The sequence below is a fragment of the Manis javanica genome, chromosome 10 (genome assembly GCF_040802235.1).
Source record: "Manis javanica isolate MJ-LG chromosome 10, MJ_LKY, whole genome shotgun sequence".
NCBI lineage: Eukaryota > Metazoa > Chordata > Mammalia > Pholidota > Manidae > Manis > Manis javanica.
In genome coordinates, this window is record NC_133165.1 from 86,888,936 (window position 1) to 86,908,194 (window position 19,259).

The following is a 19,259-nucleotide window of genomic DNA, read 5'->3' on the forward strand; positions in this document are numbered from 1 at the left end:
TCAGAGATGGGAAAGTCTGCCCAAACCATCAAAAGGAAAAATAAAAACAAAAACTCTTACTACACCAATAATGATAGCCACAATCCACGTGTGGCTGTGTAAATTTAAGCTAATCGAAATGAAGTAGAATTGAAAAGTTCAGCTCTTCAGTTTGCACTAACCAAATTCCAAGTGTCAGCATCCACATGCGACTAGTGGCAATCACTTCAGAGAGCACGGGTTTAGAATATTTCCATCATTGTAGAAAGCTTTGTTGGATAGCCCAGCTGTAAGCATAGAATATGTGAAAGTTGTTACATTTTAAATATTTCTGGAACTTTAATTTAAATCAGACCATTTGATGTTAAATTGATCATCTTTTAACACTTTGGAGGGATTAAAAATATTGCCAGAAATATATAATTTACATATTGAAGATAATGGCTGTATTTCCGAATTTTTAATGTTTTGTTAATGACAAGCTTTGGGGACTTAATGTGGTAATTAGGGAATTTCAGGGATACATGGTAAAAAGTAATATACATACATATTTTTTAAAGAGGTGCACCCATCATATGTTTGAAAGTGAAATTCCTACTGAAACACTTCTACTAATTTTGACATTTTATTTTCTTCATTTGCTTTGAAAGATAACAAGGACAATCCTGACCCAGTGTTCCCTAACTACCCAACCAGTACCTACAATGCATGTGTTAAATGCTACTGAGAATGTCAGTGTGAAGTGCAGAGTGGATCCCTCTTCAAGTGAGACATTAGCTCTATAATTTTTGGCCTTAGATATATATAGATATGTATATATTTGTCTTACCATGGATTTGTTTTGCTTATTTTAAATAGAATTTTTAAAAAGAAAGAAAAAAGGAAGGTTTGGAAATTATTCAGGATTAAGAATTAAAAACCCAGTATTCTTCTACTAACTCTGACAATGAATTATGACGTAGGTCCTAGTAAATTACATACTTTCCCACTAGTTTAATTTAGGTGTTAACATTAATAATATGCCAGCTTTTCAGAAGATTCATTAGTATAGCACTTTAAATGTAACCCATAGCGGGTTATATTGGCAGGTTTTTATTAGGTTTTGGATTATTTTTCTGGATTTGGCTTCTCCTTGCCATTAAGTACTCTGAGCCACTTCTCTTGACATAATTAAGAATAATGAATCTTTCTTCATTTCCTCTCTTTTTTCCTTCTTTCCCCTCTTTCATTTTATTGAACCCCTGTAATATTCTTGGATCCCAGTTAGGAACTGAAGGGAAGGCCCACGATGGTTTACTCCCAGAAGTTCAGCTTACTTGTTAAAAATATAGTTTCCAAATCCTAGGAGTGGGAGCTTGAGAGTAAGGGTGGAGTATGATATTTGGAGAAGAGGCAGTGAACCCTAGCATCACTGAAGGTTTAACACATATGCTGAAGTAGAGAACTAGGGCAAAGACAGATTGGTGAGTCCACTGCAGTGAGCTAATGTCATCACATTGAGAACTTGATGTTCATTTTCTCGGCACAGTAGTTACTTGGGAATGTTCATGATCTCCACACAAAGAAATAACAAAGAATGCCCCTCTCTACCATTGTTTAAGATTCTCTGTAAAGCTGTACCTTAGAAATTCATGGAAAATTGGGCATGTACATATATTTTTTGATGTAAATAATGCAAGTAAAATATGAATGATATAGTGATCTTAACAGATACAGAACCTGACTCTTCAGTTTTGTTTCACCAAACTATCCATACACCCAAATTCTTAAGATCTCAAAACAATAAGGTAAAATTCACTAGAGGTATTTTGCCTTAAGTCAATTTCTTAAGTAGTGTTCAAAATAACAATTCTAAAACTACTCAAAAACAACATTGGGAATGTAATTGTATGTTCTTTTAAAAGAATCCATTCTTTACTTTGGAGAAAAGTATTTTTTCCTCTAAGGAATACTACTTATTGGAAGTTTTCTCATCAATCAATTTCCAAGATAGTTTTTTTTCGTACTTAAAATAAATCACCCTTTGTTCTACCAAAAAAAAGTGTTAGGGTGATGCATTATTTTTTTTCTCTTGCTTGACATGTAATTATCACCTCCAGTAGTTTTCAGATGAAAGCATCTCTTAAAAAACTGTAAAAATTTGTGTCTTCTTTAAGTGTATGATATCCAGCCAGTGAGGAAGCCTGATTTTAAAGGTGTGAAAAAAAGGAAATGGATTTATGATGAACCAAAGAACTTTCCTGGCCCAGGAATGCAGAGAGGTAAAGTTTCTTTTGTATTTGGTATTTTGATAATTTGAAAAGAGATTAAATGTGAAATGGTATTTTCTACCTGAAAAACTAATCATGACTGTGCGATGTTATTTTAGATGTCAACCCAACTTCAATAAACTTAGTCTTTTTAGCTTATATTGTCTCCCATTGTGCTGTTAAGCACTTAAAAATGCAATGTGTTAATTATGGGTATGAAATCAGCTTTTTTTTTTCTTTCACTCCCTTCTCCCTTTCTTTTACAGCGGTACAGGCACCAAATTCCCAAAATAAAATGAGGGACCATCGCAATTATAAAAACAGAAATGTTGAAAATGCATCCTATATCCATGCTCAGAGAGATGCTGTCAAACCTGTCTCGTTGAATGCACCTTCTTACAGCAGGCCCATGAATAGTTCCTACATTAAAGGCAATGTTAACAAGGAACCCAAACCCAACCGCTGTCCTGGTGAGGTTCATTACTTACATAATTTACTCATGTCTATAGTTTGCATCCCCATGGAATTTCTGGATGGTCCAACTGACCTTCACTGTTACCCAACTTCTCTTCTTTTTGGAGGCCATCACCACCATAACATCTTAGAAAACTAGTGGAGGGATTTCTTCCATGTGTAGGAATACACATGATTTAAAGGATATGGAAGAAAACATGTTGGGTGACATCATTTGTTGTGAACCTCCCTAGAGTTTTGTCTCAGAGCACAGCACTCTGTTCCCCCTGGATAGCTTTACTTCACTCTTGAAGATTGTTTTCAAATGGTTGACCTTGTCTTGTTCCACTAACTACACTGTTCAATGATCACTTCATGCTAGTGCTTCAGCTTTTCTTGAGAACCTCATGATTACTTTTGGAAAGGGTTAGTTTGGGGGTTAATGGCAATTATTTTTGACAACGTCTCCTCTCTTCCACCATACACAGATTGCTTATAAATCATTGCATCACGTAATAGGCAAAATCACAATATGTGTCAGGCAGTACAGGCCTCAAGGGAGGAGAGAACCAAATCCTTTTTCTTCCTGTCTCACATGAATTTTGCTCTTTTAAAGTTGGGTTGCAAAGTCCACTCAGCTCCCTGTGATACCATGCTTGTATTTTCCTGTGTTCACAGTCTAGTCAGTGCAGTTCTGAATGTTGTGTACTTTCTGAAATATAAGTGAAAACTCTGCTTCTTTTAGGTCTTTTCTTTTATAATTTAAATAGAAGTTACTTTTATTTAAATTGTTTTTCTTCTACTTCTTTTAGAATAGAATGATGTATGGATTTACATATAAAAATAAGGATACCAATAGGTAAAGCAGGCTTTTCATTTTATTTACTAATTTTAAAAAATTAATTTTATTGTTATTTTACTGTGAGCAGACACCTGTGAAGAATACAATGGCCAGCAGAACTGTCTGGTGCCATTATCTAGATTTGTGTGAAGGTGGCTGCAATTACACTCGCTATTGCTTTTGCACCATTCGTACAAATGTCAACACGGAAAAATCAAAATAAATCCGTAGTATTATTATGGACAATTTATTTGAGAATCACAGCTGTGTGGTAATACTTGAAAACATAAATATATCACTGTTAGTTAACTGTTCAAATACAGAGCCATCAGAGGAAAGTAGACATTTAAAGACCAAGTCAATATATAAATGCTTTGGTTTCCCGGGGCAGAGAGTTCACTGTGGCAGAGCGATTATTGCGATCATGGAGTCACTTCCTGGAAGGAAAGGGACTTTACCTGTACCTTCCAGGTTGTCCTTCCTTCCTTTCTCCTTTTCTTCCTTCTCTGCTTCCTTCCTCCCAGTTTTTAAAAAAGCTTTTTAAAAATTGTAAAATCATGGCAAAGAAAAGCAATGTAATCTTTCCATTACATCGAGATATCATATTCTCGTCTAGCTTAGCCTCATAGGAGAGAGCCTAATTTGAGGAACAAAACAGTTATTTAAGAGATGTGTAACCATGTTCATTGAGAACTTAAATGGTCTTAATAAACTCATGTCCCTGATGCCTTAGCTTTGAAAGAGTAACTTTGAAATATTCCTGCACTATGATTTTAAAGTTATAAAATATTCAATTCCAGTCTCCTTTTTTCTCAGATAAATATACGTCAACATCATATAATGGTTCAGCCTGGCAGAAAAGAATTCCTTCTTCAAAAACATATTCAAAAACTGAAAAGATAAATACAGGTAAATATTTACTAGTGATTTTAATGCATCATATAATTCTGAAAATGAATGACAAGTTTTTAAGCTCAAACAACTTTAGAAAATTTAGAAAATTTTCACAATGCATATAAACAAGCACTTGTTTAATTAAATATTTTCTCTACTAGCCATTTTACTTTGTATTGTTGTGTTCATCTTTGTTCATTTTTATGTGTTATTAGAAGTCTTTTGATGTATTTCTCTCCTAGGCTATAAGTATAGCAGTTGCAGCAATTTTATAATACGTTAAGATGCATTCTTTGTTCAACTGCAAAGATATAAAACCATATGCTGACCCAAAAAATATTACAGCCTTACTGTGTCCACCATAGACAAATATGGGCTGGTACAGACTGAAAGGGCATCAGAGATGAAGTTTCTAGGCCAGGAGGTTCAGAGCAACTGTGGTCTCCCCCTTGTTGTGCTCTGTTCTCCAGGAAGGTGTGGGGATCCTGGGAAGAACCTCAGAGTAGAGGCTTGTAGCAGATCTGACCTCAGGTGGTTCTCTGACTTGAAAGTTTCTTCTACCTTATCCTGGAGCTGGCTCAATGGCTTTGGAAAGCCACACAGGATAAAATGGTTTCAGTTACTTCTCAGAGAAATGAAACTTTCAGAAAAAGCCCTTGATAGGGAGTCCCTACCTAAATTGATAGCCTAGAACTTTCCGAATCATCTGAAATACATAAGCTCTTGTAAGAGCTTCCCAAAATGAGCCAGAACACATCCAGACTAGAGACTATCCTCTTCCCAAGATAAACTGCTGAAATCTTCTAAAGCATTATTTCTCTAAGCTCTTTGAACTTTAACTGTGATGCAATATGCAAACTCGTATAAATATTTATGTACTGAACTTAATTGTTTTTCATTTTTCCCATCTGTTCCCAAATCCTGTTGTTCTGCAAGAGAACTCTGCTTGTAGCACTATTTGACTGAGTATATTTTCTCTTAATTTTGTGTGGGTTTTCACATGTGGTTGCACTTAATTTAGGGAGGAAGGAGGTGAAAAATTGACAAAAAAAATCCTGGATGAAACTGCAAATTGCCAAGCCACATCTTTTTCTTCCATGGTTTCCTTGTAGTTGGGATGGTTTTGGAGAATTAAAGGATGTACACCTCACCCCCTCAGGTCCCAGTGACAGCTCCTGTCCCATCCCAGATAGTTAAACATGAATTACAGAAGGATTTGGGGGAAGGTGTTGTCACTTCACAGCATGACACATGTACCGTCCATGTATGGCACAAGAAAGGGAATGTAACGAGGGATGTCAGCTGACAAAGCTGCTCTTTTCTTTCAACCTGGAAATTACAGAGGAGGGAATGGAAAGGCAGCAAGAGAACAGATACACTGTGGGGCTGCTTATTCAGTACTCATCTCCTTCTCGTCTCTTACACCTCCAGCTCTGCCAGGTGGCTGGTAGGATGGTCAATAATAGAATTCCTCTTGAAGTTTATAAGAATCTGAGCATAAAGAGGAACTGCGTTGCACTTCCCAGATGCAGCCTAGGGAGAAAAGTTTTAGAGAGAGTTTCTCAATACCAGATGGTGGTGGGTTGGAGGGGACAGCAGCTGTGTTGAACATGAGAAGCTTCTTAAGATTTCCAAGTTCCAAGCTTGCTTGCATCATATATTCTTGTGAATTTCAAGTGCGAGTGAGTTCCTGGGAGAGAGGAACAGTGGGTCTATGCAAAGTCTCCTGACTGGGACAAAAGGAATGGCATCAGAATGATGCCTTTGTGATTGGAGCCTATTACAGGGGAGAACTCAGCTGGAATCTCAATAGATTGCTCTGCCAAGGAGTTGACTGGAAACCAAGCCATCATCCATTGGTCAAACCCTTGTTACTTGAAGTATGGTCTGAGGGCCACCAGCAATGACGTCCCCTGGAAGCTTGCTAGAAATGTAGAATCTCCATCTAAGATCTGCTGCATCAAAATCTGCATTTTAGCCAGACTCCCACATGATTAGAATGCACATTATAGTTTGAGAGACCCTAGACTACGTCATCTGGGCCATGATTCACTAGCACATGACCCAGACCTTGCTGACACGCAAGATTGTCGAGATGATACTCTCTTGTAAGCTATCCCACAGCAGCAACCATTCTCCTCTGTCCCAACCCTAGAAATGAGGGTGAGCAGCAAGGAGGTGAGAAAGGGAGAAAAACCCTGAGAGAACATTTTAAATCTCAGTGTGACTGAAATATAAACGTGAAGTAACTAAGAAACCACTGACTTGGACTAAGTTTATGTACAAAGGACTAGATAAGTTTTCTACATCGGGCAGAATGGGGAAACTAAGAGTCAAGACAGATTAAATAGAGTTATAACAAAATAAAGTTAATTTTCTTGTTTACCTGTGCTTTTGACTGGGAAATTTGGAATCTCTGAACTCCTATCCTTTCCAACTGGGGTCATCACCAGACTAGAGAAATATTAGCTTGAGTTTCCTCCCTTGTACATCCTGCTAGGTCAGAGAGATGTCAACACTTCCCAGTGGACAGCTGGACTGCTGGAGAAAGGAGGCAGAAAGCACAAGCTACCACTGGTCTGTTCCTCTAAGGAAAATCTGGGAGCCAAGACCACAGGAGTAGAAATGGGTAAGAGGACCCCTGGGGAAGATGTTGTTGGATGCTCTGAAGATAATGCACTAGGAGAGCAAAATGTGTCTGTGGGAATCTAGGAAAGGAGCTGAAGGTGTGTAGAGGTGTCATTGTCATTGGCAGCCTTTCCTTGATGTCACATGTCCTTTCTGATAGGGAGACAGCTGGCGTGACTGGAGGCATCTGTCTCCATTGGATGGAACATCCATTCCGTTTATTCTGGGTGCCCGTGGTGCAGTATTATACACAGTATTTTTTGCTTTCCTTTCCATCCCTCCATCCAAATTCAAAACACAGCAGGCTTCGGAAAGACATGCAAATAGCTGAATGGCATTTTGAAAATCTATGAATAAAAACAATAAGCTTAGTTTTTGTTTTGCCTTTAGATTTATGGTATGTAATGGCTGAAGACATATAAAATGTTGGTTACACTGAAGAATGCTGAAAAAGAAAATACTTGAAATATTTCATGTGTTTTGTTACTAGAGCCAAGAAGAAATGGGAGCAAATAAACCTGGAGGTTGAAAGAAGGGAAAAATGAGAAAAGAGAAAAGTGTCAGACATCATCTGATTTACAATCAAAATGAAAATTCAAATAAGATGTTCAAGTACTCCATACTATATAGTGGATAGGCAAAGATAATAAAATGCAAATTCTGAAATAAGACACAGGAAGTACATTGTGCTTTTTCAAAATGCAAATTACAAACAGCTGCCTGTGTATTTATATAGGTCTGGAATTTATTCAATGCCTTGCCACAAACATTTAATAAAATTTAAAATTTTGACAATTAAAATCATTCTTTAATTGCAAACTGATATTGCACAGATTGAGTAGTAAAACTGTGTCTTTGATCTCTGTTTTGCAATATTCTTTTTGGAAGAGACTTCACATTTTCTTTATAGTAGATTTTTAAGCCAGGCTCTCAGCAACAATAATAGATAAAATGTAAACAAATTCAATGAAGTCCCACAGTTACAGATTAGGATGAGTATGTTAGAGGAATTCCAATAGAAATTCACTTTGATGTATTGTAGAAAGAGACTAAGATTGGTTTATTATGCAGGGAAGTTGCTGAACAATGTCTTTTAATGGGCAACTACAAAGTCTGTCTGCTGAGATATGCCCTTTTCAAAACTGAAAAATAAACATTTTTCTACCATGAAAGCAAAAATTATACAGTCATATTGGAGTAAAGGACTTATTATAGAGAAAAAGTGAATTAATAACAGTGTCCCCAAACTCTTAGTGTGGTTTTAAGACTTTAATAACTCCAGAAGTATAAATGCTTACAAATATAAAAGAGACATCATTTGAAAACTTTTCTTTTGTACTTGCTTAGAATTGTATAATAGATTTTCATTTAATTTTTGAAATTTCATCTACAGGGTGACTGAAACAAGAATTTAAAAATGTATTCTTCAAACTTAAAAACAAGTGTGAGAATAATACAAGTAATTAACCTTTCAAATGATGTTTTTATAAGTTTGTAGCATTTCCACTTCTGAATTTATTAAAGCCCATAATTTCATTAAGACTTTGAGACACCCTGTATTTCTATTTATATGCATCTTGAGCTTAGTGGTAGCCTCTTTTTCAGTGTATGTGGGGAGCAGTCAGTATTTGTAGAAATATTTTATTTTAAAATATTTTATAAGATGTGATTCCAGCTTGTGAAGTAATAGGCCGTGATTTCTGGCTTCTGATGGTGCCCTATCTACCCACTTTCAAATACATGGGGGTATGATCATTTTGTTTACACACACAGAAATGAAAACTGTGTCAGAAAAATATCTTGGCGAGACAGATTTGAGAAAGATGTAAGAAAAGAGCTGATCTGAAAAGCTGTCTAGATGGAGGCTAATAGGGAACATCCTGTAATTCCATTTAACTAACAGACCTGTGTCCTTCTAAAATTTCACCTTGTGATGAAGAAAAAAGGGTTCTAAGAAGGCAAATAAAGATATCCTTCTTGAAGAACAGACTCTTGGGGTGTATCTTTATTACACGCAAAATGTTGAAGAATCAATGAGGAATGAGAAAAATCTGAAGGAAGGCTTTAATGTCATTCTTTTGAATGTGAACACATATTGCTCCTGAATAAATGAAAATTTTGTGATATACTTTGTCTAAGGGACCAAGTAGACAAGGGCAATGAACAATCCTATTCCTATTACAGTTAAGGGAAAAGTCCATTGGTTGAAATGGTGTAAACTAGAAGCCAAGAAGGAAGAAGAAAACAAAACACAAAATAAGTAAAGATAAAGGATGACAAAGATAAGTGGAAAATAAAAAAATGTAGTAAGCCAGCAAGAAGGTAGGCCTGCTGACTCCTGAACATAAAAGTAGTACATTTAAACAAGTTTATGATGGCAATGGTGGGCAGTTGCTCTTCTGACAGAGATAAAAGATTTCAATGAATTTGACTGATATTTTACTCTCTCCAAAATGTAGCAGTAATAAAAATAAGAACAGAAATAGCACTTCTTGGACATTTAGTATATTAGTTTGCTAAGGCTGCCAAAACAAAGCACCACAAACTGAGCGGCTCAAACAGAAATCTATTGTCACAGAGTTCTGGAGGCTAGAAGTATAAAAGCAAGGTGTGAGCCAGGTCGGTTCCTTCCGAGGGCTGGGAGGGGAAATCTGCACCAGACCTCTCTTTTCAGCTTCTGGATCACTGTCTTCTTGTGTGATTGCCTCATGTGATCGTCTCTTCATATCATCTTCCCTCTATGTGTACTTTTGTGTTAAAATTTCCTCTTTTATAAGGACACAAGTCATATTGGATCAGGCCCCACCCTTAGGACCTCATCTTAATTTGATTACTCTGTTCGGATCCAATCTCCATGTAACATCCCATTCTGAGGTACTGGGGGTTAGGACCGCAACAAATGAATTTTGTAGGGACACTTTTATGGTTGTGAGTAGATCTTAATTCTAACACTCCAGTCTCCCTAAGCCTTTGAATCCCTTCATCTGCAGTAAACCAAGGCATGTCTGGCATTACTAGCTTGTACACTTTGGTTAGTGAGCAATATGGTTAACTAAATATTGTTAGTCCATATTTAGGCCAACCAACCAAACTGTTAAAGCTCTTTATCACTTTAATAGCTGCAACATTAAAATGTAGAATCTCTGCTAAGTAGGCCCTATCAATAACTCTGGTCTGATCCAACTTTATGTTCCTTTTGCTACTATCCCACATCTTTAATACCTAGTTACACATATTCCAGGACTTTTGTCTGTACAAATTAGAAAACTCAAATAGTTTTTTGGAATGTAGTGTACCTCCTCATGGGCCATACTTTGTACCTCACCTTTAGTGGTCAGCTGGGACTTGAGTCTACTTGTAGGTCTATAACTACAGTAATAGCAAAAAGCAGTGGAGGGGGTCAGTCCTGAGGGGAATCAGCTGTTGTCTTGCATGGAAACTGCTTCAGGATTAATTTGAGACAGGGGTGGAGGGACTGCTTCTACTCGGGGTGTAGATGCTAATTCTTCTGGCCAAACAGATTCGTCAGAATTTAGGAGCTCAAACATTCCCAAGCTTCATGAGCATCTTTCCCCGCGTCCCCAGTCTAACTTTAAGGAGGGTGTTCCTTCCCAATCAATGCCCTCCCTTCAACAGTAAATAACTTGTGAGCCTGGCATTTAGATTTGTAATGTAATTTAGTCACTCACAGGATGAGATTCTGGTTTTGTTTTTCAGCAACCTCAGTTCTTACCTACGAGAGATACAGGCCTTAATACAGGACAGGCACAGAAGCTTTCAGGTCATTTATGTGATGTGTGAGCTAGGAATTCAAATCCTTGCCCTCATCCATTTCTTTCCTCACTATGTTCAGTGACCTTAGGAACAACCAACCAATCTCATTATATTTGTTAGCTTGACAAAAATGCTCAAAGGTATTAAATACATGGTCAACTAGACCATTGATTCTTTTAAGTGTTTAATTATGAGAACCCAATGACGATATTTTGTGTATTTCTATTGCTATGGACTATCAATGCTTTCTTTACTACTAGAAATAGTCATTAAATCTAATCGGATTAGACAGTCAATTCCAGAAACCCCACAACCAAATCAGAAGACACATCCTTAGAGCCACTCTCAAAGTCTGATGGAGGAGGCCAGCAGGCTGGAGACTTAGAAAAGAGTTATGTGTTGAGTTCAAAGACAGTCAGCTGGAAACAAGAAAGAGCTGGTCAGTTTGCTTATGGACAGTAATATGGTGTTTGAATGAGAAGCCCTAAAAAGAGCCTTGAGCTCTGTGGATATGCTAACACACATTGCTGCCTCTCCTATACAACTCTATGTGCAAACCAAAGAAGAGTTATTGAAGCCAGGATATGGTCAGCAGAGCAACATCCTGTTGCCAGTCCCAACTGCACTAAGCCCTGTAAACTCTGTTGAGTGGATGTGGCCTTGGACATTTTGAGACATGGACCAGCAATGGCTGGCCCTTCTGGCACCTTGAGAACAAGGCCTGGAAGTTGGTCTCTGGTGTGTTCTTGGAGTAACAGCAGAGTGGCCCCTAAAGATCACAGTAGTGTACGTAAAACCGCTGGGAGGTGAGAGCATTTTATGGAGAAGTTTTGTCTTATCTTTATGGCCACTACATTTACCTCCAGGAGCCCTATATATTGACCCATCTGTAACTCTCCCAGGGTGAAAGTCTGGTATACTGGACCAGGATGAAATTCCATCCCTGCCACTGTCCTATTGCAGGACCACTCTCCAGCATGCATCCTACCTGATGGACAATACTTGCCTATTCTGGTGTCATTAAGACATTTATCTTATCGCCTTTAAGGTTATTTTCTTCTACAGTCCTTGCAGCTTGGACCCACCCCCTGGCTGCAGCTGCTGCTTGCTGTCCTGCTCAGAGCTCCCTACTAGTTCAGCTGCTGGTTTCCTCCTGTGGAATGGGGGAGCTTGGACTTAATCTGCATAGGCCTTTGAACCTAGCTGAATCCTCCGGTTTAAGGAGTATCATGATTTATTTCTTCTTTTATTGTATGTTATTGGTCTAGTTACAGTGCTCCAGTTTTCTCACTCTTTTTTCTCCAGTTTTCCAGCTTTTTAGGGGCTGTTATGGAAGATGGGAACTTAGTAGACTGTATGGCAAGAATTCTGGAGGGGTGGGCTGAGGGTAAAATTGCAGTATTTCCAGAATCTCTCATCTGACCTTCGTCAATCTCCATATCAATAAGTGTTTAGAAGGCGTGGAGAGAAACTGTTCTCTCCTTATCCATTTCCATATCAATAGGTGTTTATGAGCAGCAAGAGTGGAGAGTGTGCCCCTGGATGGAGAGAAACGGGTGAGTAGGAGTAGCTGAAGGAGAGGCGTGAACCAGGCTTCTTGTAATCAATAAATGGGTTTCCCCCACTTTAAGTTTTCCCTCAACTGATTTTGGCTTCACTGGTTGGTTTATTCACCCCATGCTGGGAACGTTCTTTCCTCCTGTAACTACACAACCTTAATTCCTTTTTGCCATATGACTCACAGGTTCCAGGGATCAGGATGTGAGCATCTTTGGAGAGACATTTTCCTGCCTACGCCAACTACCTTTATTATGCACAATAAAAATAATAGTTGCTACAATCTAGCAGGCACTATAGCTCATGACATGACTCATTTAAACATTACTACTCTGTCCCTGATGTATGGCAGTGGTGGTACTGCAGATTAGTGGAGAAAGGAGAGGCTATTAAATATTTTGGGAAATTAAGTATCCATACAGAAAAAAAAAAGACTATGGATCCCTACTCTCGCACAAAAATTTCAGATGAATCAAACAGCTAAATGTCACAAAGCTTTAAAATTTACAGAAACTATGTTGAGTGTAATCGTAATTCATAGCATATTTCAAAATGTGCCACTGAATGAAGTTTGATAAGCCTGAAATAACTGCTCTGCTTGTTAATGTTCGGGTAAATGGAGGAAGGCAGGAAGAGAGAAAGGCAAGCATATTCCACTCCTAAAGTCACATCGGACCTCCTAAATATGCTTCCCAAATTAACAATGGCATGTTTACAGGAAATTAGACACTAGGCCTCTGGCGCTTATCACTATGGCGCTGTGTGTTTCATGGTATTTCTCACTGAACTCATTATTTCTGGATTGTACATAACTTATTTCACAACTATTGTACATTTTTACCTAAATTCTCTTTTCTTAGCTTTACTTGAGGGACCTAAATTGCTTGTATTCAACTCTAATCTTAGGATATGTCTATGCTACCTTTAAGTTAAGTTTATTAGTGTAGGGACCAAGGGCATGCCACCCCATGATGTGCCATTGTGACATGAAGATTATTTTGAGCTGAAAACTGTCAAGGCCCAAAAGACTCAGGAAAATCCTTTGGGCATTCCCCTCCACTCCCAATAACAGAACAAGAAGTTGGAGGGAGGAACTCCTCCAGAAGAACCATCACCGGAGAGAGCTATATTATAATGTAATCTAGGAGTGATAGGAAGGAATGTGACAGAGTCTGTTAAAATTTCTCTCTGGGCCTCATTGGTTCTGGGTGGCCCAAGAGGTATTTTGTTTACCAAACATTTACTTTTTCATAGTCCTCTGAATTGATTCCCCATTCCTTGATGGCCCCAGTCTCAGACCCCAACTGCCTTCTCCTTGGTTCAGGATGACATAAATACCTCATTCTCTTTGACTATCTTTGCAACCCATGTGTATGGCTTCCCCAATGGACAGATAAATAATTGAACTTTATGGAAGTTTTTTTTCTCCTATTCATGTCTCATGTCAGTTTGATTCTTGGACCAGCTAGAAGAACCTCGAGGGACAGAGGAAATGTCTTCCTCCCCAGCATTAGAGACAGCCTTTCCTTTGAAAAAGATTTTTGGCTCCTTTTACCAGAGGCTGCCATTTGACTTGGAAATGAAAGTTCTAGCTAGACAGTTTCTTTTTACTTAACAATGTCTTTGTCACAAACTGGAGTCTACAGCCTGGCAAAAATAAAAGCCAAACTTCTACTTTGCTCCTGGAGTAAATTCAAAAGGACAATTTGTACCATTTGTAAACTAATCAAAACAGATCATCCACAGTAAGACTGGGATAACCTTTAGTTCCAATTCAAATGCTTTGAGTTGGTTTTGGATTGTAGTGTTGGTGGAGATAATTGCCCCTATTGCCAAATTGATGTTTATTCTCTTTCACCCATGGAAAAGGTGCCATAGAACAAATTAAGGGTGATTATCATGAAGAGTAGGTAATTGCCAGTAAGTTCAATAAACTCATATGAGCTTTGGAGCCAGAGGGTATTTTTTAGGCTTCTGGTTTTGTCATTTGCTAGTCATGTTACCTAGGAGGAAATGCTTATTCTCTGTGTGCATAAATTTCCTCATTTGTAATAATAGATTTCTGATAGGGTTGTGACAGGCACTCAAGATTATATATGAATTTCCAAAAGTTATGTCTGGGACAGGAGTGGTTTTTGATAAATGATACGTATTATTTTTGAAAAATATCATTGATAATTGAAAATAATTTAAAATTGAAATCACTGAAAAATATTATCACCACTTGCTGATCAATAGAAATAATGTGACCATTCTCTTAAGACTTAACATGATATTTAATTTGCATGATAGCAACTAAATATAATAAGATCTGGATGTTTCAACCAGGGCATAGGCTAGAAATACAGTTTAAAGTTGTTTTTGAGAACAGACTGATAATGCTCACTTACTTGCTCCTTTTCTATGAGATCTCCTGCTGACTAAGGATACACAAATGTTTCCCTTTCTTACACTTTTGGTTTAGAAACAAATCTATTTCCAATATTTTAGTAGGAATAAAACATAAGAACAAAGTAAATTTGATGCATTATACCACTGAAAATTAAACAATAAACCACATGACATAGCAGAATTTAAAATCTTTTTCATTTTTTAAAAAAAATCATGATTTAATAATTTATATTCCCCAGGCATGCAGCCCTGGGAAATTTCTAGCCCAGGACATCATAGCTCTGCTTAGAGTCTACCAAATGATTTGCATGAGATTTTTCCACAGGGAAATAACTTCAAATATCCTTCCTCCTGACACCCAGAACTTCTCTTTTCCCTCCATAGCTAGTGGGTTATTATGTTTAAAGCATACAAGATTGGTTAATATCAAATAAATTCATATTCAAAATCCAAATTGTGTCATTGAAAAGGTATATTTAAAATTAAACAGAAAGCATTATTTAGTTGGTTGATTTTCTGGGCTATCCAAATTATGCTTATGATGCCGGGGTTCTTGTTTGAGGAGCCGAAGAATGAGCTTCACAAACAGTCAAGGTAGGAGAGTAAGGTACAGGCTTTTATTTAGAGATACAGTGAAAGGACAGAGCTCCCAGCTTATGCCAGGAGGGGACATGAGAGTCCATAGTGGTGCATTGTCTAGGGGGTTTTATAGGCAGTTGAGGATTTTTCGAGAACATGAAAAAAACTTAGGGGTGTGGACTTGTTAAGTAGTCCCTGAATATTTAGAATTAACACGAGCAACTTCCTCTGATGATTTCTCTCTGACATATCAGCATCTTGGTCTGGGAGCATATGAAATAAGGCCATCTGCTCAGCCCCACAAGGTGGGCTAAGGTATTGTTTGCTAAAAAGTAAGTTAAGAATTTCTAACGTCTTAACTTCTTGGGTATTAAAATGCAATCTTATCGTTAAGGTGGAGTCCTTCCTGCCTTTTACTGTGTTGTTTATGGCTGGGCTTACTTGCTAAATTAGTTGCCCAGTTTGCAAAATCACTTCATCAGATCTGAAGGAGGAAAGACAGCACATAGGCCTGGGCCTTTTAGTATGCTACAGTGAACCTTAAACATGATTATAAATGGTTAGCATAATAAAACATATGCTACTCTTCTTTATCTGGGGAACATTAACCAATTTCACTGAAGAATGATTCTAGAGCTCAATGTTTAGCATAGAGTTTTAGCAGGGGGGTTTCTTTGCATGTAGTTACATTGCTCTGACTGCAAATATCCCGCCCTGCCCCCTCTCACCCTACTCTGACTACATCCACAGTCCCTGTCTCACTTACTCTACGGGCCTGAATAGTCAAGGGATAGTTATAATTATTGGGAGAAAATAATTCTATTTACATAAGTATATATATATTTAATAATCTTCAGACTAACATTGCATTACATAATTTGTGAATTTGAATTTATGAAATTTATGAACATTAATGTGCTACTATATTAACATATGTTAACATATTAATGTGATATATTAAGGGTAATTTTTTTCAGAAGTGCATAAAATTCAGATTCCACACTTTATTAGCCTTAATCTAGTGTGTGTTGATAAATGTGTTAACAAATGGTTTCCAGGAAAAAATAGCTGCAGTTTGTAGCATTGCTTAATTCTGTGTGTAAAAACTCCCAGCAAAGCAGATTTAAAGCTACCAAAGCAAAATCACTGAACACAGAACTGGGAACAAATGCATGGATTGGCTCTCCTGAGCCTGAAAGAGTTCTCTGGCACATCTACATATTCATAATAACATAATTTCATGTAATCAAATTGAATTTAACTTAAATTGAGTGCCTATTATGAACCAGTTCCTATTCAAGATATTGGGGATATCTCTCTAACTGTATATTATTTATGTTGTATGTTTTTGTTTATTTATTACCAGTTTTTACCCTAAGAAAAAGCCTCATGAATGTAAGGATTTTTTCTTTTTAGTTTATTTTTTATTTCTCTGACCCTAAAATGATGCCTGACACATAGCAGATAAGAAATAAAGATATGGGGGAGAGAGCCAAGATGGCAGCATGAGTAGGACAGTGGGAATCTCCTCCCAAAAACATATATATTTTTGAAAATACAACAAATATAACTATCCCTAAAAGAGAGACCAGAAGATACAGGACAACAGCCAGACTACATCCACAACTGTGAGAACCCAGCGCCTGGCGAAGGGGGTAAGATACAAGACCTGGCCCAGCGGGACTCCAGCACCCCTCACCCCAGCTCCCGGTGGGAGGAGTCAGAGCAGGGAGGGAGAGGGAGCCCAGGACTGCTAAATAGCCAGCCCTAGCCATGCGCACCCAGGCGTGGGGTGCTGGATACTAGGGAAACAGGACGGTAAGACCTGTGAGCGGGTCCCTGCAGCCGGCGCCCCTGGGACAAAGAAAAGCAAGTACTTTTTTAAAGTCTTATAGGGACAGGGACTCCACTGCTGGACAGAGCGTCCCAGGACACTTAGCCCAACAGCTGGGAATCCCAGGGAACTCCGGGTGCCCTAAACCCCTGGGCAGCAGTTCTGAGACCCCTCACAGTGATAAACAGCACACCCCGTCCGTTCTCCCTCCGGTTCCCCGCCATAGAGGAGTAGCAGCCTGAGACTGGCCACGCCCACAGCAAGGGAGCTTCCTCAATAGCAGCTGGGCAAGAAACAGACCCAGTCTATGCACAACTGCCCAACACAAGCTGCTAGGGGTCGCCGTTGTCCCAGTAAAGAAAGGCCAGGAGCAAGCGGAAAAGGTCTTGGCTCTCCCAGCTGACAGGCGAGTCAATAGCATACCACTACATCTATCAACATGAAAAGGCAAAAAAAATTTGATCCAGACCAGGCTAACCCAGACACCTTCCACATCCTCTCCTGAGAAGGAATCTGGGGAAGTAGATTTAACCAATCTTCCTGAAAAAGAATTCAAAACAAAAGTCATAACCATGTTGATGGACTTGCAGAGAAATATGCAAGAACTAAGGAGGGAGAATACAGAAATAAAACAAGCTCTGGAAGGACTTCAAAGCAGAATGGACGAGATGCAAGAGGCCATTAATGGACTAGAAATCAGAGAACAGGAACGCAGAGAAGCTGATGCAGAGAGAGATAAAAGGATCTCCAGGAATGAAACAATATTAAGAGAACTGTGTGACCAATCCAAAAGGAACAATATTCGTACCATAGGAGTACCAGAAGAAGAAGAGAGAAAAAAAAGGGATAGAAAGTGTCTTTGAAGAAATAATTGCTGAAAACTTCCCCAAACTAGGGGAGGAAATAGTCGCTCAGACCACAGAAACACACAGAACTCCCATGACAAGGGAACCAAGGAGGGCAACACCAAGACACATAATAATTAAAATGGCAAAGATCAAAGATAAGGACAGAGTATTAAAGGCAGCCAGAGAGAAAAAAAAGGTCACCTACAAAGGAAAACCCATCAGGCTATCATCAGACTTCTCAACAGAAACCTTACAGGCCAGAAGAGAATGGCATGACATATTTAATGCAATGAAACAGAAGGGCCTTGAACCAAGAATACTGTATCCTGCACGATTATCATTTAAATATGAAGGAGGGATTAAACAAGTCCCGGACAAGCAAAAGTTGAGGGAATTTGCCCCCCACAAACCACCTCTACAGGGTATCTTAGAGGGACTGCTCTAGATGGGAACACTCCTAAAAAGAGCACAGAACAAAACACCCAACATATGAATACTGGAGGAGGAGGAATAAGAATGGAGATAAATAAAGAATCATCAAACAGTGTTTATAATAGCTAAATAAGTGAGTTAAGTTAGACAGTAAGATAGTAAAGAAGCTAACCTTGACCTTTGGTAACCACAAACTTAAAGCCTGCAATGGCAATAAGTACATATCTTTCAATAGTCACCCTAAATGTAAATGGACTTAATGCACCAATCAAAAGACACAGAGTAATAGAATGGATAAAAAAGCAAGACCCATCTATATGCTGCTTACAAGAAACTCACCTCAAACCCAAAGACATGTACAGACTATAAGTCAAGGGATGGAAAAACATATTTCAGGCAAACAACAGCGAGAAGAAAGCAGGGGTTGTAGTAATAATATCAGACAAAATAGACTTCAAAGCAAAGAAAGTAACAAGAGCTAAAGAAGGACACTACATAATGATAAAGGGCTCAGTTCAACAAGAGGATATAACCATTCTAAATATATATGCACCCAACACAGGAGCACCAGCATATGTGAAACAAATACTAACAGAACTAAAGGGGGAAACAGACTGTAATGCATTCATTTTAGGAGACTTCAACACACCACTCACCCCAAAAGATAGATCCACTGGCAGAAAATAAGTAAGGACACGGAAGCACTGAACAACACAGTAGAGCAGATGGACCTAATAGACATCTATGGAACTCTACATCCAAAAGCAACAGGATATACATTCTTCTCAAGTGCACATGGA

At 38.3% G+C, this 19,259-nt stretch overlaps 1 protein-coding gene across 4 annotated transcripts in view; it reads right to left on the reverse strand.

Annotated features, from left to right (window-relative positions):
- Positions 1-19,259, reverse strand: part of LOC140843613 (RNA ligase 1-like) — a 107,642-nt gene that overhangs the window by 65,928 nt on the left and 22,455 nt on the right. For 2 of the 4 annotated variants that reach the window (XM_073213524.1, XM_073213526.1), the window contains one exon: positions 162-266. The exons of the other annotated variants lie outside the window; for them this stretch is intronic. The gene's annotated coding sequence lies outside the window, so the exon portion shown is untranslated. The remainder of the gene's footprint in view (positions 1-161; positions 267-19,259) is intronic. 4 annotated transcript variants of the gene reach the window in all.